Here is a 20446-nt window from a genome sequence, read left to right as displayed (position 1 = left end):
ACAGACACTAAACTGCATGTATTTGGTAAGTTTAGGCATATATATTTATGCATGTCACCATCACCACAATCAAGATAGTCACCATATCTGTCTCCCCGCAACAGCTACTTCATGCCCCTTGGTAATCCCTCCCTCCCAACCCTCCCTTTCTTTCTCCTCCCCCTGCCCCCCTGCCCCACCCCCCGGCCACCATTGATCTTCTTTGTATCCACATAGTTTTCATTTTCTATCATTTTATATCTATGGATTCATACAGCCAGTTCTCTTTTTCTTTTTTGGGGGGAGGGGATGTGTCTGGCTTCTTGCACTCAGCATAATTATTAGACATTCATCCATGTTGTATGTGTTAATAGTTCATTGCTTCAAATTGCCAAGTAGTATTCCATTCCGTGGTTATACCACATTTTGTTTATTCTCCTGTCGAAGGACATTCGGGTTGTTTCCAGCTTTTGGAGATTATTAATAGAGGTACTGTAAACATTGGTAGACATATGCTTTTATTCCTCTTGGGTAAATGCCAAGGAGTGGAATGGCTGGCTCATATAGTAGGTATACATTTCACTTTTACATTTTCCTAAGTGGCTGTGCCGTGTTACATTACCACAAGCTGTGTGTGAGGGTTCCGATTCCTCTCCATCCCTGCTAACACCTGATGTGGTCAGACTTTTATCATTTTAGCCATATGGTATTGTGGTTGTAATTTGCATTTCTCTAGTGACCAATGATGTTGAACATCTTTTCATATGCATGTTTGCCATCCACGTATCCCCAGTGAAGACTATGTGCAATTCCAATCTTTTCTCCATTTATCATTATGCTGCTTATTTTTTTTTAATCATTGCCATTCTAATGAGGTTGAGGTGGTATCTCATTGTAGCTTTGATTTGCATGTCCCTAATGGCTAATGACATTGAACATCTTCTCATGTGCTTGTTGGCCATTTGGATATACCCTTTTGTGAAATGTCTGTTCAAGTCCTCTGCACATTTTGTGGGTGGGTTGTTTCTTTTTGTTGTAATATATTTTGGATATTAGACCTTTATCAGATTTGTGTTTCCTGAAAATTTTCTGCCAATCTATAGGTTGTCTCTTCACTTTGTGACTAAGTTCTTTGATGAACAAAGATATTTACTTTTTACGAGGTCCCATTTATCTATTTTGTCTTTTGCTGCTTGTGCTTTGTTGTCATATCTGATAATGCATTGTTAAAACCTAGGACCTGCAGCCTTGCCGCTACATTTTCTTCTAACACTTTCAAGGATTTCGTTTTTACATCTAGGTCGTTGATCCATTTTGAGTTGGCTTTTGTGTATGGTGTGAGGCACGGATCCTGCATTCTTCTGCATGTGGAAATCCGGTTTTCCAGGTACCACTTATTGAAGAGACTCTTTTTTGCCCATTGAATGGACTTAGCACCGTTGTTGAAAACCAGTTGACCATACATGTATGGATTTATTTCTGAACTTCCAATTCTATTCCATTGGCCTACATATGTTATTATACTAGTACCAGGTGGTTTTAATTACTGTGAATTTATAGTATGCTTTGAAATCACAAAGTGTGAGACTTCCTACTCTAATCTATTTCTTCAAGATTGCTTTAGCTATTTGGAGTCACTTGACCTTCCATATAAATTTAAGCCTTGAAATTTGTGAACATGGAATATCCTTGCATTTACTTAGGTCTTCTTTAATTTCTTTGACTAATGTTTTTTTAGTTTTCTGTATACATGTGTTTCACCTTCCTGGTTAAATTTGTTCCTAGGTACTTAACCTGTACATAGACCAAGAGGCAGTTGTTTGAACAGAACAAGTGGATTCTGCATGGTTTAAAGTCAGGAAAGGTGTGCATCAGGGTTGTATCCTCTCATCATACTTATTCAGTCTGTATGAGAAGCAAATAATCTGAGAAGCTGAACTGTACAGAGAAGAACATAGCATCAGGATTGGAGGAAGAGTCATTAACAGCCAAGGATACGCAAAGGAGTCTACCTTGCTTGCTGAAAGTCAGGAGAACTTGAAGCACTTACTGATGAAGATCAAAGATGACAGTCTTAAGTATGGATTACACCTCAACATAAAGAAAATCCTCATAAGTGAACCAATAAGCAACGTCATGATAAATGGAGAAAAGATTGCAGTTGTGAAAGCTTTAATCTTACTTGGATGTACAATCAATGCCCATGGGAACAGAGGTTAGGAAATCAAATATTGTGTTGCATTGGGCAAATTTGCTGCAAAAGACCTCTTTAAAGAACTGAAAAGCAAAGATGTCACTTAGAGGATTAAGGTACCCCTGACCCAAGCCATGGCATTTCAATCACCTCATACACATATGAAACTGGGCAATGAATAAGGAAGACCAAAAAAGAATTGATGCCTTTGAATTGTGGTGCTGGTGAAGAATATTGAATATACCATGGACTGCCAGAAGAATGAAAGAATCTGTCTGGGAAGAAGTACAGCCAGAGTGCTCCTTAGAAGCAAGGATGACGAAACTTGGCCTCATGTGCTTTGGACAAGGTATCAGGAGGGACCAGTCCCTGGAGAAGGACAGCATGCTTGGTAAAGTAGAGGGTCAGCAAATAAGAGGAAGACCCTCAATGAGATGGGCTGCCACCGTGACTGCAAGAATGGGCCCAAACATAAAAACTATTGTGAGGTTGTTACAGGACTGGGCAGTGTTTTGTTCTATTGTATATAGGGTACATAAAGTTGCCGCCTCAAGGGCACTTAACAACAAGAATAAAGCCATTGTATAGGCCTTTTTTTTTTAAGGCCTGCAGTTTACCAGCTCCACCCCCATCCAGGGCACCAGGGCTGCCCCTCCACTGGAGCCCTCCTACCCCATTGCTCCTGGGTCAGGGGACGGTCCACAGTGGACTCCTTCCAGAGCTGACCCTGAAGGGCCTGTCTCATATAAATGGGTGTCCATCTCCCCCACCCTGAAGGCATGTTACACACTAGGGTGGGGGACGTGACTGAAAGAACATTCCTGCTTCTCACAAGTGAGTCATCCCCAGAAGTGTTTTGTTGTTGCTGGTCTGTGGGCAGGATAGCTCTTACCACCTTTTCCTAGTAGACATCACGGGTCACTCAGCTATGGTGCTGCAAGGCGGATCCAGCAGTGGGGGTGGGAGGGAAGAGGAGGATGGTGGAAATGGGTCCTTTGTGGCTTGAACTAGGGTCAATGGGGCGGGGCTGGGGGCGGTGCGGCGGCAGGGTCCACACCAGTCCCACTCAGTGGCTTTGCGCTTGGTGGGGTGGGGCCAGGGGGTGTCACAGACTGCGGTTGGGGTCCACACCGGTCCCACATGAAGGCACAGTTCTTCACAGGAGGCCGCCAAGGGGCGTTACGGGCAGGATCCTGGGGTCTGGAGGTCTCTGCCAGTTCCGCTCGGGTGCATAGGGCTTGGCGCAACGGGGCTGGGAAGAGTCCTGGGGCGGGGACCGTGGGTCTGGGGCTCTGTGCCGGTGCTTTTCGGGGGTGTGGCAATCGACAGGGCAGGGCCGGAAAGTGGCACTGGGTAGGGTTCCGAGGTCCGGAGGTTCGTCCCCGTTCCGCTGGGGGTGGGTGGTGCTTGGCGCGGTGGGGCCGAGGGACGGTGCAGGGCGGGGTCCGGGAGTCCATAGTGTGGCTCCGGTGCTGCTTGGGGGGTTTGGCGAAGAGCGGGGTGACGCTGGGGGTGGTGTAGGGCAGGGTCTGAGCGTCCGGGCAGGTCTCACTCAGCAGCGAGGCCGGCAGTAGGCAGGCAGTACAGAGAAGCAGGAGGGAAGGGAGAGGATATGATGTTCGGAGCTAGGTGGGAGAAAGAAAAGAAAGAAGAGAGAGAAACAAAAGATAGTGAAATAAAAGAAAAACGTGGTCATACTGCGGGAGCCAACGGGTGACGGTGGGGCAGAGCCAAGGAGGCTGTGTGCAACCAGCGCTCTACCTCAGGGGAGCCACAAGGCCGGCCAAGAAAGGGCTGAGGCGGTGCACAGGGCTAGGTGGGCAGGAAAAAAGAAAAGGAAGGGAAAGAGAGTGAAGAAACAAAGAAATTAATAAATAAAACAAACAAAGAAGAATATGGTCCTGAGGGAAGCTACCAATGGGGGCAGGTTGGAACCAGGGTAGCAGTGAGCTGGTGTCTCTCCCACTGGGTGGTGAGGGGCAAGGTCCATCGGGAAGGGCCAGAGGCGGTGTAGGGGGCTAGGTGGGAGGGAGAAAGACAAAGAGAAAGAAAAATAAAATTATGGCCTGAGGGGGCTGCTCATTGGGGCGGGGTGGACCTGGGGTGGTAGTGAGCTGCTGTGAGTAACCCTTCGGAAAGCAGCATACAGGGCACTAGGGTGAGGGGTGGGAAAGCCTGTATCTCTGGTTACCAGGTGCTCTGTCTCCCTTTGGGAGCTTTTGAAATTGCCTTCCCATACTCTCTGTCCAGGTTGGGTGCTGGCTGTACCCCAAGATGGCAAAGCCATGCAGTGTTAACTGTCAGGGCAACTCCATTCCATAGCTGTCCTCGTTATCTGTTCTCTGTAGGTTTCTCCTTCCATTCAGTGCTTGATCTACCTCTTTATCCCTTCATTTGATGCTCAGTGTTCCAGGACTGACCTTTGTATCTGTTTTAGTTCTTCAGATCTTTGCTGCAGAGGGATGGCGTGGTGCTTCTGTCTATACTGTCATGTTGGCCACGCCTCACATATTTTTCATACATCAGTAAAAAACTATCCCCTGAAGTCTTCTTTGAACCAATCCATAGTTTAACTTAATTAGTAAAGCATGTTGCCTTGAGCATTGTGCTCTTTTAAAGAGTTACCTGTGTGGTATCATATTGACAACAGCAACTGGAAAGGTTAGATGACAAGCTTAGGGGCCAGTGAATTTATATTAACGGTGGTGGTGGAATAATGTGGAAAAGGATAGTGAGAGTGGTTACGCAGCGTGAAGAATGTTATCAATGTCACTGAACTGTATGTGTAGAAATAGTTGAAATGCTGTATCTCTTTATAAAGTTTTAGCTGAGTGTTAGACTAGGCAGAGCTTTAATATATTATTTTCCATCTCATGCACATGTGTAGCTTTTCTTGTCCCACTCAGGTGTTCACAGTCACTTGAGGATACAGGTCAGCTTTACCCAAGGGAACACCCCAGAGTTGACCTAGGATGGCAGCTGGTGTCTCTTAAAGCAAGATCCTCTTGCTGGAATTAAGGGACTGGATGACATAGAAGGTAAAAACCAGGGTCACAGACGTGCATGAAACAAAAAGAAACGTGGCTGTGATTTTGGTCCTGACTTCATGCTCCCTTGGGTATAAAAGATAAACGAAAGCCTGATTGTGTCCTTCCTTGCTATGGATTGAACTGCGTTCCCCCAAAATATGAGTTGCAAATCTGAACCCCTGTACCTGTGGCTATAATCCCCATTTGGGAATGGGTTTTCTTTGTTATAATTAGACAGTATCAGTGTAAGGTATGTCTTAAATCAGTCTCTTCTGAAATATAAAAGGGCAGATTAGACACAGAGAAGCCAGCACAACTGGGGGAAGATAGATGCCATGTGACATGAATACAAGTTGAAAAGAGACAAGGACCTTCCCCTAGAGCAGACAGAGATATACCATTTTCCTGTCTCCCTATTGATTTCCTTATGTGTCAAGGACATTAATGCTACATCAGTCATATGTGTGAACACGTTTTTTCTTCCCATCTCTTCATAGGCTCTTTAATGCTGTTTTTCCCAAAGAGTTGTTTTTGAATTTGAATAGCTTCCTACGGCTAAGAAAGCAGTACTGTTCTCTGTATAAAAACAACTGATTAGTACACTAGGAACATAGAAGCCCTGCCCCCAGGTTTATCAGGGTTAGAGAGTGCCCCACCCCTGAAGACACACAGTGGGCTTTACTGTGGGTCCAGGGTTTGACTCTCTTCTCTGTAGTCTCCCAGAAAATCCCTTACCCTCTGGGACCTTCCCTTCCCCCTCTGCAGGACAGTGATGACAATGCCTGCCTCCAATGCATACCGCAGGGATTTGACATAACATGCAACCTCACTCTTTATTTCCAAAAGAAACAGAGAAACTGGGTGGGACAATTACACAGAACAATGGCCCTTTGGGTGAAAGAGTGTCAGCCCCACGAGGTCAGCCTTGGCTTCCTGGGCCACGCTGGGCCCCTCACCTCAGTCACAGCCCAGAGAAAAGAGGGAGAACAGCAAGGATGAAAAAGATGATCAGGACCTTGGCTCCTTTGGAGTTTTCGTTGTCAGAACCATGGAACACTTCATGAAGGTGTCTTCTGGGATCTTGAGCACAGGCTGGAGGGAGGGAAGGGAGGAGGTGGGGCATCATCAGAGCCAGGAGCCCTGAGCGTCATCCCCAGGCCACCTGGCCTCTGTTCACTGGCCTGAGTTCCCAGACCTCACAGTGGACAGAGCAAAAATTTGTGAGGCTCTGGTGTAGTTCCAGTTGTTGCTATGAAGGCACCTGGAGTGGAGGAGGGCCGGGTGACACCCATCAGGGCCAGAGTGAAGACACTGACCACACAAACCCACGTCCTAATCTATGCATCAGAAACATGGTTTCTGCGACATAAGCAGCAGAATGAGCACTGTGGCACATGGTATAACGGAGAAAACTCCTGGAAACCCCAGTGCCTATCAGTAAAGGGACAGCGTCCATGGAATTCAGAAAGTGCTGTGCACCTGTTCAAACAACTACGTTGTGTAGTATGTACTGAGAAGAAAAGATGTTCCTTGTGACAATGACTGAAGTAAAGAAGCAAAAAGCATTACCTGCGAGTTTCCATCATTCGCTCCGCAGCTCCTCCCAGCTTACCCCATCCCCGACCACTCTCAGCACTCACTTCTGAGCCCACTCAAGGTTCAGCCCAGACTGGGCAGTGAACGCTGGCACCATTTCCTGCTGCTCCTGGGAGAGGGTGGGTAGGAAGCTGGAGGAGTTGTGGGCACTGGGGTGGAGAAGGCACCCTGGGTCTCTATGGGGCTGCTGTCCCTCACACACAGTTGGTCATTCACGATGCATAAGCTGGAGGAAGAATGGGCCCTCAGACAGCTAGACAGACAGACAATCCCATATCCCCAGCCAGGATCGTGCTCCCACTCAGCAACTACTTTCCTTCCATTCCTGCTCTGCCTGCGTCCTTCATTCCTTGGCTATTACCCTTTCCCCTCCCACAGAACCTGCCTTTGGAGAAGTACATCCCAGCTGCACTAGATTCATAGGTTACTCCCAACCCAGGGAGTTCTTCACACTGGCCTTTACCCTCTACAACAGCCTAAGGAAGTAGATACTCTAATCTCCATATTCAGAGGAGGACACTGAGTTACAGAGAAGTCATGTAACCTGACCAAGATCACACAGCTGGTGAATGCTGGGGTCAGGGCGAGAACCCTCTATTCCAGCCTCAGAGCCTTCGCTCTTAACCACTGGGTTCAGCTGCTCCTGGGGTCTACCTTTTGGAATTTTGCAATATTGGTGAAACCCAGAGGAAAGTACCATCATCACCGGCGGACACCATTGGCCCCAGGCTGGGATGGGTGTTCCCAAGTGGCACCCACAACACAGCAGATACCTGAAGTTACTGGAAGGAGTAGCGATGAAGATCTGGGTGAAGGCACGGACATGAGCCAGAGACATTCCTTCCACTTCAAGGGCAACAAACAACAATTCCTCTCAGAGTTGCCCATTCTTTACCCACTCACCAGCAGCTCTCCCCAGTCATGGTCTTACCTGATACTCCTGTGGCACCCTGAAGGGAGCCGGACAGGGATAACTGTCTACTGGGAGTCAGGACAGGGTGCCGGCAATGGGGAGGGCAACAACAGGACCAACCACCCCCCAGTGATAGGACCCTACTCTGTGTCAGGCCCTGTGACACACTCTTTACAAGTTCATTTGACTCATTTTTCACAGCAGCCCAAGAGATGGGTATTACTAGCCCCATTTTACAAATGAGGAGACTGAGAAGGAAGCAAGTGTCCCAAGGTGTCAGAGTGAGGGACTGGGATGAGAGCCATCAAACTCCACAGCGTGTGTCCCTAACCCCCGGGCTGTGCTGGGGCAGACAGTTACGGGCATAGGTCAGAGTAGGGTGGGCTGGGGGCAGGGTGGGAGCTCAGAAGCACAGAGGGGATAGGAAGGGAAGGGATCAGGAAAGCCTGGAGAGTTCTGAGAGGGAGCCCGTCAGGGGGAGGGAGCAGTAAATAACATGGGGAAGGGACTCTACAGACACTCACCCTCCTTGAAGGCCCCACTGACAGAAAAGCAGAGCATCTTTTCCTGAAAGTGTAAAACAGCCCAGGCTCCCAGGATCCCCCTAACCTCCTGCCCACCTCAGCCCTCTGGGCCAGCCTCAGGGAGGAAGCAGGTGCTCACCATCTGGACACACATGTCCACCACCAAGGAGCTGACGTCATGCTGGGTTCTGGGCAACACGCTGAGGAAATCAACAATGTCACGTTTTGTGTGTTTCAGCAACTGAACCCGCAGGACTGTGGGGGGAAGAGAAAGGCCAGGGGTTGCCTCACTCACCTGGCCCTATGGCTGACCCCTTCACACCTCTTGTCCCACCCACCTTCCCCCTCACACACTCACCAGGGTCCTTGAGATTCCTCATATTCCTGCTCCCCTTGGAATATTTGTCTAAGCTGTGTCTAGGAGAACAAGAGGAACACGAGGTGGGTGACTGTCAGTATCTTTTGGAGAGTCACAGGGCCCAGGGCTGTCACTGGGTCTGTGAAACTCACGGAAATAGGTCCTCAGAGTCGAAGGGAACAGCTAGCGAGAAGCAGGCCCCATTGTGCTAAGCATCCAGGAGACCCCACCTGTCCCCGTAGTCACAGATCCAGTAGTAATACCTGTGGGGAAGTAAAGGGGACAGGCTCTCTGTAGTCTGGGACCCTAAGTAAACTTGAAAGCCCCCCCATGAGCAGAACTGAGCCTGGGTGACCTGGTCCATAACATCCCTCCCTGCCTTGGGGTCCCAGAGATACTTACTGTAGCAGGAATAGTAGGATTAGATTCCCCGGGGTCTCAGATCCGAAGATGCTCCCCTGGAATCAAAAGGGTTCTCAGGACCATGGCTGTTATCCTCTCCTCACCGACCCACTCCCAGCCCTGCTTGATCCGACCTCCTCACCTTGCAGAGTGGTAACTTCTTGGAGGCTTCAGTGCCTAAGACGATGGGTGGGGGTCCCTCGTGGTTATCCTGGGGGAGGCAAGAGGAAGCCAGCAGTGCAGACCAGGGAGGTGGCACTGAATGGTCAGGGAAAAGGATGGGCCCAGGAGAGGGTGAGGGTCAGAGGTCAGGGTGAAAGGGCCTTGGAAATTCCATGGCCAAGACTACTGTGATGTCCTCACCAGGGGCTCCCAGAAGCCGGTAAAGAATTGCAGAGAAGATCCATAGACCTTATCAGGTTCCCTTATGGGTCTGTCCCCCACGAAGATTAGGGGTCAGATCAAAAAATCTAACCAGGTCAAGAGCTAAAGAACTCACGGCAGGTTGCCAGTGTTGTCTGTACCAGCTAGAGGAGTCAAGGATAAAGGAAGACACTTACCAGGCGTGATAACTTGGGGAACAATTCCAAGATGGAGCTGTCAAATATAAGACAACACAGAAAAGCAAGTAATGACACATCTGGCCCGCCTCATGGAGGCAAGCAAGCCTACACAAGAACACATCCAGGTGTGTCCCACCTATGCTCCAGTGCTACCACCCCTCCTGGACCCTGGGCACCTCCCCCACGGATTCTCCCACAGACAGCTAGTGGGCATTCCCTCCATAACCCTCTCCCCGTCTCCCTCCTCCTGGGAAGCTCCCACAGGAGGGCCCTGACCCCCTTCTCCAGTGACACAGAAGCAGCATGTGGAGTCCAGAATCCAGGGATTCCTTCCTCTCCCTGCCTCACTTAGCTCCCTCCAAGTCCCCAGGGAAGAGTCTAGAGGGAGGAGGGAATGGGGTGGGGCCCAGGGCTCAGCTCCCTCATCAGGTGTCCAGTGCTCTCCCAGACCTGGCCCTGGACAACACCAGGACATCCTCAGGGATGGCCCCAGATGCCGGGGAGGGAGATGGGTGAGGCAGGATCAGGAGGCAGGGAGGGGGTGAGGACAGAAAGGGAGTGCAGGTAGGGAGGGGAGACATTCTGGAGTGGAGACTAAAGAGAAAGAGAAAGCCAAGAAAATGCAAGGGGGAGCAGCTTACTGTGGGTGGTGGGGATTGGGAAGAAAGGGGAAATGGTTCCCTGCTGCTGCCCTGTCCTTCATCTGCTACCTCACCTGGTGCCCAGTGCTCTGTCTGTCTTACTTAGTCCCTTGCCTGATGAATCAGACCATCTTGGTCTACCTAGTGCTGCCCTGAAGGACCAGGCAGGATGCCATGATGTGGAGAAGGGAGGGGGCAGTGCCCCTGAGAGAACAGTTCCTCTGTCTCCTCATCCACCTTTGTCCCCTGTCTTCCACACTGAGGACCTGCCTCACGACGCCCTCTGCCCACTGCAGATAAGCTGCTTCTGACCCTTACCTCAGGAAACCCAGATTTCTCCCCCAGGAGGGCCCAGTTCCTTTACTGGGCCATAGGAACAGATGTCATTATAAGATTTCCAACTGGGGCAGGTTGGGGGACCCTTTTGGAGCAAGGGAGAGAGTTGGAGACATTCCTTCTACTTCAAGGACAACAAACAACAATTCCCCTCAGAGTTTCCCATGCTTTACCTGCTCACCAGCATCTTTCCCCAGTCATGGTCTTACCTGATACACCTGCGGCACCCCGAAGGTGTCCAAACAGGTTCAACTGTCTACTGGGAGTCAGGATGGGGTGTCAGCAATGGGAAGGGCAACAACAGGACCAACCACCTCCCAGTGATATGGCCCTACTCTGTGTCACGCCCTGTGACACACTCTTCACAAGTTCATTTGACTCGTTTTTCACAGCAGCCCAAGAGATGGGTATTACTAGCCCCATTTTAAAAATGAGGATGCTGAGAGGTAAGAAAGTGTCCCAAGGCGTCATAGTGAGAGACTGGAATGAGAGCCATCAAACTCCACAGGCTGTGTCCCTAAGCCCTGGGCTGTGCTGGGGCAGAGAGCTATGGGCTTAGGTCAGACCAGGGTGGGTTGGGGGCAGGGTGGGATCTGGAGATCCCAGAGGGAATAGGAAGGGAAGGGACCAGGAAAGCCTGGACAATTCTGAGAGGGAGCCAGTCAGGAGGAGGGAGCAGTAAGCGACATGAGGAAGGGGCTCTACAGACATTCACCCTCCTTGAAGGCCCCGCTGACAGAAAAGCAGAGCATCTTTTCCCGAAAGAGTAAAACAGCTCAGGCTCCCAGGATCCCCCTAAACCCCCAACCAACCTCCACTCTCTGGGCCAGCCTCAAGGAGGAAGCAGATGCTCACCGTCTGGACACACATGTCCACCACCAAGGAGCTGATGTCATGGTGGATTCTGGGCAACACACTGAGGAAGTCAACAATGTCATGTTTTGTGTATTTCAGCAACTGAATCCACAGGACTGTTGGGGGAGGAGAAGAGAATGTCAGGGGCTGCCTCACTCACCTGACCCAGGACTGACCACCTCACGCCTCCTGTCCCACCATGTTTCCCCTCACACACTCACTGGGGTCCTTGAGCTTTCTCATATTCCTGCTCCCCTTGGAGTATTTGTCTAAGCTGTTTCTAGGAGAACAAGAAGAACACGAGGTAGCTGACTGACCAGTGTCTGATGGGGAGTCACAGGGTGCATGGCTGTCACTGGGTCTGTGATACTCACGGAACTAGGTCATCAGGTTCAAGGGAATGGCCAGCAAGAAGCAGGCCTCATAGTAGTAAGCATCCAGAAGGAGATGCCGGTACCCGTAGTCATAGACGCAGTAATACCTGTGGGGAAGTAAAGGGGACAGGCTCTCTGTGGTCTGGGACCCTGAGTGGACTTGAAAGCCCTGCATGAGCAGTCCTGAGCCTGGGTGACCTGATCCATCCCAGCCCTCCCTGCCTTGGTGTCCCAGGGATACTTACTGGTGCAGGAATAGTAAGATTAGATTCCCGAGGGTCTCAGATCCGAAGATGCTCCCCTGGAATCAAAAGGGTTCTCAGGACCATGGCTGTTATCCTCTCCTCACCCACCCACCCCCAGCCCTACTTGATCCCACCTCCTCACCTTGTAGACTGGTAACTTCTTGGAGGCTTCAGTGCCAAAGACTATGGGTGGGGGTCCCTCTTGGTTATCCTGGGGGAGGGAAGAGGAAGTCAGCAGTGCAAACCAGGGAGGTGGTACTGAAAGTTCAGGGAAAAGGATGGGCCCAGGAGAGGGTGAGGGTCAGAGGTCAGGGTGGAAGGGCCTTGGAAATTCCATGGGCAAGACTACTGTGATGTCTTCACTAGGGGCTTCCAGTAGTGGGTAAAGAACTACAGAGAAGATCCGTGGACTTTATCATGTTCTCTTATGGGTCTGTCCCCCATGAGGATTAGGGGTCAGATCCAAAAATCTAACCAGATCAAGAGCTAAGGAACTCAGGGCAGGTTGTGAGTGTTGTCTTTACCAGCTAGAGGAGTCAAGGATAAAGGAAGACACTTACCAGGCATAATAACTTGGGGAACAATTCCAGGATGGAGCTGTCAAATATAAGACAACACAGAAAAGCAAGTAATGACACAGCTGGCCTGCCTCATGGAGGCAAGCAAGCCTGCCAAGGAACACATCCAGGTGACCTGTCCCACCTATACTCCAGTGCCAACACCCCTCCTGCACCCTGGGCACCTCCTCCATGAACTCACCCAGAGAGAGCTAGTAGACACTCTCCTCATACCCGTCTCCCCCTCTCATTCCTCCTGGGAAGCTCCCATAGGGGGGCCCTGACCCCCTTCTCCAGTGACACAGACGCAGCATGTGGAGCCCCGGCTCCAGGGATTCCTTGCCCTCCCTGCCTCATTTACCTCCCTCCAAGTCCCCAGGGAAGTCTCTGGAGGGAGGAGGGAATGAGGTGGCACCCAGGGCTCAGCTCCCTCACCAGGTGTCCAGTGCTCTGCAGGCCTGGCCCTGGACAGCACCAGAACATCCACAAGGATGGTCCCAGATGCTGGGAGGGAGATGGATGAAGCATGATCAGGAGGCAGTGAGGGGGCGAGGAAAGAAAGGGAGTGCAGGTAAGGAGGGGAGACATAGGGGAGTGGAGACTAAAGAGAAAGAGAAAGCCAAGGAGAGGGAAGAGGGAGAAGCTTACCGTGGGTGGTGGGGATTAGGGAGAAAGGGGGGGAAGAAAGAGGAAATGGCTCCCCTGCTGTCGCCCTGTCGTTCATCTGCTACCTCACCTGGTGTCCAGTGTATTGTGTGTCTTTGTTGGTCCCTTGTCTGAGGAATCAGACCATCTTGGTCTACCCAGTGCTGCCCTGAAGGACCAGGCAGTATGCCATGATGTGGTGGAGGAGGGGTCAGTGCCCCTGTGAGAACAGTCCCCCTGTCTCCTCATCCACTATTGTCCCCTGTCTTCCACACTGAGGACCTGCCTCACGATGCCCTCTGCTCACTGGAGATAAGCTGTTTCTGACCCTTGACTCAGGAAACTCAGATTTCTCCCCTAGGAGGGCCCAGTTCCTTCACTGGGCCATAAGAACAGATGTCATGATAAGATGTCCAACTGGGGATGGCTGGGGGACCCTTTTGGAGCAAGGAAGAGATGGCTTATCATAGGACAGGGAGGTAAGTCCCATCTCATCTCAGAGGCAGGAAGGCCTGTCTCAGAGGTGGCCCTGGTCAGAAGGAATCTTCACAGTCCAGGGCGCCAGGACCTGGCTCCAGGCAGCCCCAGTGCTGGAGTAAGGCACAGTCTGGACACCCCTGGTCCTGGAGACGAAGGGGGAGCCCTGCTTCCTGGAGCACATTTAGGGGAGGCCACGCCAGAGCAGGCTGAGTGCAGAGAAGCATGAAACTGGCCCCAGGTCAGGGGAGCAGTGAACAGGCCAGAGGAAGGCAGGGAGACCTCTAAGCACAGGTGAGAGACAGAGAGAGGGGAGGGCAGGGCACATGGTCCTCCCAGAGGTCCGGGGCTGCAACCTCCTGCAGATGGGCACTGTGAGGGGCAGCTCAGGCTGCCAGGGGAGAACAGAGGGCACCACTGACCTTATGTTGGTGGACTTATCTGGAAAGGTGGTGCACAGAGGGTTTTTGTCTGCAAACATCTCTTCTGGCTCAAGCCCTTTCACCTTGTCCAACTCCCCCTCAGACTTCACCTGCAACTATGATGAGGAAACATGAATCAGGGAGAGAGCCAGAGGGCCCTACAGCCCAGATCCACACTCTACCACAAATCGTCTTGCCTAAATCTTGACATCACCCTAATGAGCACTAACACCTTCCGTTTAAACAGTGCTCTGCCTATGGCTTCTCACCTCATTTTTAGAAAGGTTCAGGCTCTTGAATTTGGGGGCCTTCTGCATGGTGTCAGGCAGGCCAACCACCCGGTAGGGTATGTTGTTGCTAGAGTTGAAGGACAAAATCTGTATGGAGGGAAGAGCTAGACTGAAGGTTCAAGAGGTGATATCTGGAACAAATGTGCCCTCCACCCCATCTGTCCCACTGTCCCCCTCAGCACTGGATCCAAGGCCTCACCTTGGGCCTATTATCTTCATGGATCTGCAGGGAGGCAGCCATGCAGTTTCTAAGATTTGGCCCCATTTCAATATTATGGGTCATCACATCTTCAGGAAGCCAAGAGGAGGGGATCAGAAGGATGAGAGGAGCCTGGCTGGACCAGCCCCAGCAGCAACACCTCCTAAGTTGCCCTCTAACCCTCCCTCTGCCCACAACTGCCCTAGAATTACTGCCATCAGTAATACTTGGGTCTGAGTGGACTCGCTGGAGGACAAGAGCTTGGTTGGAGGACTTCATACCCTTTGTTCTTGGTCACCTGCACAGACAGAATCAGGGGTCAGTGACTCTGAGGCTGAGGTGGAAGCCAGGTAATCAGTGAGGGAGCACGCAGTGGATCTGGGTGTGGGTGCACATCATGTCTTGAGTCTGCATTACCTTCGGCAGTTTCACCGTTTCTGACTTCAGCTCCTTCTGCACAGAGTGGGGTACGGCAGAGGGGCTGACAAAGATAGATATCTGCAGAGAAGACAAGAGAGGCTGGGTAACTACCAGGAACACTGAAACCCAAGATCAAGCAAGACCCACCACGCAGCCGGCCCTCCTGCTCCTAGCTAGCCCTGGCCATGCTCTGACACGCACACTTTCATTTTCTTCATCCCAAATCTTGCCACTGACTTTCTTCAAATCGAAGGCAATGCTGGCATTCTCCACAAAGAACTGGGCCTGCATGTTCTCATAGTGAAACTTCAAGAAGAGAGAGGGGCAAGAGAAATACAGTATGAGGCCAGACTCCCTGCTCAGCCTGGCCCCTCTACCTCCCTGTGCCCACCCAGCCGCCTCCGTGTCCTCTCTTACCTCAATCAGGTTGAAGGGGACACTGCATTGGCTCTGGATCAAACCCAGCAGCCACTTCTCATCATATTTTATGCCAAATGGAATCTAGGATCAAAAGAACGGATGGGAGCAGAGACTGAAATGATGGAAATAAAGCTTAAATAGAGACTCAAGCATGTGCTCCTTTCTGATCTTTTACCAAGCTTTAAAATAATTTCTAAACATAGGCCAATGTCCATTATGGCTAACTTTTATTCCAGTTACAGGTTTGCTAAATGCTTTTTTTTTACATTCAAATATTTTCCTCCAAATATTCAACGTAGGATCCTTAGCATGATCTTCCTTTTGTAAGGTTCCAAGAGGTTCTACCTAATGCAGATCCTGCCTGCCCCTCCCACAAGGACTCCAGAGACTTGATCCCATCCCTGTCCCCTACTCCAACCCCTATGTTTGAGTCAAACTGAGCCATGTGGTGGGAGTTTCTCCATCTCCTTGTGAGCAGTTTCCACCTTTGCCTTTATACAAACTTCCCATTCTCCCTGCCTTCAGCCTCTTCCTTTTTATTACTTCTCCCAACCTACCTTTGGACAAATCGAGGATGTTAACACCTAGTAAGAAAAAGGAGAAGTTACCAACTCTCTGTGCCCCAGCAAAGTACCTAGTGTCTCCAGGAGCTCACCACAGCTCCACCCAACCTGTGTCTCCTGTACATTATGTGCATTTTGCCAGGACACTCACTGTGACCTTGAACCAGCTCCTGGAGCTTCCATCTTGCCTGTTCCCCTGCATTCCTTCCTGTGGAGGTTTCCTGTCTCTCTCCATATTCCCATGGGTTTGGTCTCCTCTGTGACAACTGCCTCCACGATAGTAGTTTGGGATGGCATAGGGTGTGCTGTGGGGATATGGAGAGAAAGAAGGTGTCCATGAATGCCAGGAAAGTCTTCTAACACCTCGCCCTACTGATGTCAAGGCTGTAATAATGTTTGCCCAATCATTAATCTGGTCCTAGCATTGCCCATTCTACGAGGTTGGGGAAGAGGAATGACAGAGTTACATACACAGTTACGTATTTCACTAGCTGGTACATGCCACCATGCTGAGTAGTCACTTACCATCTGGCTCCAGGGCCCACATTGGGCACCATTCATTGCCACATCTCTGTCTTGCTCCTGGAGCAATGACAGATGAATGCTGGGCCTGACTTGTTGAGATCAACTGTCATATCTCCTTTGTGAAATACCCCAGGATCTTGCTCTTCTTTGGAAATAATCAACTTGATGACTATACCCTGAAATTGAGAAAGACATATCAATGGTCCGAATGCCACAAAAAGTTCTGTGATAAAATTATGGCTAGTGAAGTAATTTCACTAACTTTTATAATGTAGAGAGAACTATGGCATGGTGCTACAAAGGTTGAAACACTTCACTGTGGCTCCTCCTCCTGGGATATGAGAGGTAGGGGGCATTCACAGCCTAGGAGAGAGCCAGGACAGTGGGAAGCCTCGTCCAGAGGGTCCGTTCTGTGATGGTAGTCCCGGCCCTGCTCTTTTCAGTCTGAGTGACTCGGGAAAAGTTGCTTAACATCTCTAACCCTTATCTCCCTCTTCTGCTCTAGGGGAATAATAAAATCCACCATGAATGTTTGGTGTTATGGTTCAAGGGTTAAAGGCAAATTCCCCACTCTGACTTAGAGAAATGAAAGCTAGGTCTAAAGAAAATACCCAAAATGAAGCCTGGAGAGATAAAATGATGGAGAATACCAAAGGAGGGGGCGGGGAGTTAAAGGGGATATAGTGATTAAATCTAACGCGAGTTTAATTGGAGCCTTGGAAAGAAAGAACAGGCATAGTGAAGAAGTAGCATTTGGAGAGATCATCACTGAGAAATTTCCAAGAGTAACAAAACATATCATGTTGGTAAAACCAGATTAATAAGACAAAAAGTATCCTTTAAGAGAAAAACATTTCTAGAAAAAAGAAGGACCTCTCATACTGATAAAAGGTTCAGTTCCAGAAGAAAATAATAATAAAACAACTCTCAATCTGTGTGCACCTCTTAACACAGAAGCCAAATGTACACAGCAAAAACTGACAGAAGTAAGTGAAGACACAGGCATGTCCACAGTGAGAGCGGGACACTTTAATTAAGTGACAGACAAAACAGGTAAACCCAAAATCGTTTAGATATAGAAGATTTAAACAATGTGTGTAAAAAGATTTACTTTGACATAGAATGCTGCTTATAATAACTGCACATGAGACATTCCAAAATAGATCATATTCTGGGCCATAAAATAAGCCTCTAGAAACTTCTACAAAGGTGATGCAGTCTACCCTGTATGGCTGGTGTGAGGTTTCAAGGGTAACAGTGGGTTTCCAGCCCTTCCCCCACCTCCAGTTTGAATCCCAAGAATGTTAATTTTCAACACCCCCAGCATAGGTGACATTCTCCACTCCCCAAACTCTGAACCACTTGGCTTAGGCCTTTCCTCTCAACCAGAGGGAAGATTTCAACTCAGCTATGACCAAACCACAGAAAGAGAGGTTTTCCATGCAGAAACATGACAGGGGTCTCAGGGCCCACCCAACCCCCATCCTCAGGAGAGTGGAAAAGTCACCTGAGTCCTTACAACCTCCCTTCTAAAGAGGTCTCCTGGTATTTGGGGGTTGCGGGAAGGGCCCAGAATCCGTCCTGCCTCCTGCCCTGACCAACTCACCCATGGTGTGGCCTGCAGCCAGTGTCCTGTCACCAATGTCCTCACAGGAATTTCCTGAGGAGAATCTGTCAGGGCTGGAGTTTGGGGTGTGGGGCAGATCGAGGACGGCTGTTGAGGAATGTGAGAGCACTCAATAAACCACCTTGTCAGGGCCACAAGAGCAAGATGGAGCCCTCACAGGAAGTCTCTTCCCCAAGGACTTAGAGAGGAGAGCCCTGTGCGCCAAAGGAGACTTAACTTCCTGTTCTTACTGCCCCCTGAGTTTGCTACCAGCCTCACACCCAGGGAGTCATTCCCAACTGAGCTATCCGCCTACCCTCTGCTGAGATTGTTAACTAGGGTCAGGAGGCCTGAGAGCCAGATATCATAGCTGCAAACTCAGGGAACTGAGGGTAGGGTGTGTACCAAGAGCTGTGTCTGTTACATTACATCCTGTTCCTTCATTCTGCGAACTCAAGGATCTCTGAGGGCCTGCTGTGTGCCCTGCGTGCTTTGTTACATCTATCTTGTTCGTGTATTCTTCACAAGGGCGCCCTGAATGCAGAATCACCAGCACTCTGCGGTTGCTGAGGCTTAGTGAAGTGCAGGAGCTTCTTGCAGTTGTTCAGATGCTACCTGGGAAAACAGACAGTGGAGCTGAGCTCCATGGAATGGTGATGACCCCCTCATACACAGATTTAATAAAGTCTTGCTGCACTATATAGGGTTTCTTCACATTAAGGAAAAGTAACAGAAAGACCTGAATATAGCAGGAAATAACTCTAGCCATCCCAGAGACAACATATGAAAAAACAGACCTGGAATCTATGAAGGCATAACGGACTTTGGTTTATCTTTGGAATGAGATTTGGGTGGAGGGGGTGGTGGATGGGCAGAAGGAATGCCTTTTCCTTAAAAAAAAAAAAAGTTCCAGTGTAGATAGAGTCCCCCTAGTTGTCACAGTCAGAATTGTAGCTCTGTAAGTCTGAGGCCATGAGGCTTTGCAACAAGGAGGCAGTGCCTGGGCGCCTCCAAATCAGCTAAAACCTTCTTGAACTTTCCACTCCCCGGAAGCAATCCTTATCCTTTGAGAGAAGTCCAGCCCCTGAGTGAGGAGAAAATAAATTTGCATGTGATAGTGTGTACACATTTAGGCTGAGGAAACTATAAGACAGAAATACACATACACAGATAAATGGTCAAGTCAAAAGTTGTACTTAAAAAAAATAAAACCCTACACTATGAACATTTTTCTAAACCAATACATATGTGAGAAAGTTTTTATAAATTTCTTTCAATATTTTCAAGTGTTTCTCTCAACAAATTTGTTTAATTAGAAAATACTAAACACTAAAAGGAAACCCTGGTGGCTTAGTGGTTAAAAGCAATGTCTGCTAACCAAAAAGCCGGCGGTTCAAATCCACCAGGCACTCCTTGGAAACCCTATGGAGTAGTTCTACTGTGTCCTAAGGGATCGCTATGAGCCTGAATCGAATCGACAGTAATGGTTTTTCTTTTTTTTTTTTGGAAACACTGAAAAGTCTACTTGGAGAATAATTCTGCATCTCCAATCTATAAGATCCCTTCACTGTGACCCACAGATACTAACTGTAAATAGATTGGTGCACACTTTGCACATGCGTTTCTGTTTGTTGTTGTTGTGGAGCATCTGGGGTCTGAATGGACCAGGGAAGGGGAGCTGGTATTTCCACAGGATGCAGTTGGTGTGTAGAGTGGGACTTACTGACCACCATACTTGGCATCAGAGGTGGGTGATCTCAGCCTCCCTGCCCTGGTTTTGCCCAGTTGCTGACGTGAGCAGGAGCCCTGAGAGGACTCTGACAGAGCACCAGGCCTTTAGGCCTAAAGGGAGGGATTCCATCTCCACCATCATCTTCCTCACCAAGAGGGCTGGGTGTTTGAGTGTCCTGGGGCATGGAATAGGAACCAGGGGCATTTAAACTAGGTGTGTGGCCCTGGAAAAGCATTTAACTATGGTACAAATTTAATTAGAAAAATCAAAGGGAAGTCATAAAAGACCTTGTCTATCACAAAACAAAATGTCACATATGAAGAAATGTGAATAATTGGAAAAATATTTGGAACACAGTAGAAAATTCTTGGTATATATGCAAATCTCATTACCTAAAAGAATATTGTTCAAGGTCCATACTCAAATAATTCAGAAAAGAATTACATAGTGCAGCGAATAAAAATATTAATGCATAAAAAGCAATGGGATATCTAAAAGCAAAGCACTCAGCTGAGTGGTGGGACCAATATCACAGGCTGGGGTCGGCTGGGCATCAGAAAAGGAGGGCAGAAGGGATTCCC

At 49.3% G+C, this 20446-nt stretch overlaps 2 protein-coding genes and 1 pseudogene across 7 annotated transcripts in view; 1 reads left to right on the top strand and 2 right to left on the bottom strand.

Moving 5' to 3' along the window:
• The window catches only part of LOC126069623 (protein BHLHb9-like), a 283683-nt gene that overhangs the window by 53865 nt on the left and 209372 nt on the right, over nt 1–20446 (top strand). The gene's annotated exons all lie outside the window — the stretch shown is intronic.
• The window catches only part of LOC126069639 (protein BHLHb9-like), a 241386-nt gene that overhangs the window by 151576 nt on the left and 69364 nt on the right, over nt 1–20446 (bottom strand). The gene's annotated exons all lie outside the window — the stretch shown is intronic.
• Nucleotides 3187–20446, bottom strand: part of LOC126068710 (nuclear RNA export factor 3-like) — a 31104-nt pseudogene continuing 13844 nt past the window's right edge.

This window comes from Elephas maximus, chromosome X (assembly GCF_024166365.1).
Source record: "Elephas maximus indicus isolate mEleMax1 chromosome X, mEleMax1 primary haplotype, whole genome shotgun sequence".
Classification (NCBI taxonomy): domain Eukaryota; kingdom Metazoa; phylum Chordata; class Mammalia; order Proboscidea; family Elephantidae; genus Elephas; species Elephas maximus.
This window is presented reverse-complemented; position numbering and strand designations above follow the sequence as displayed.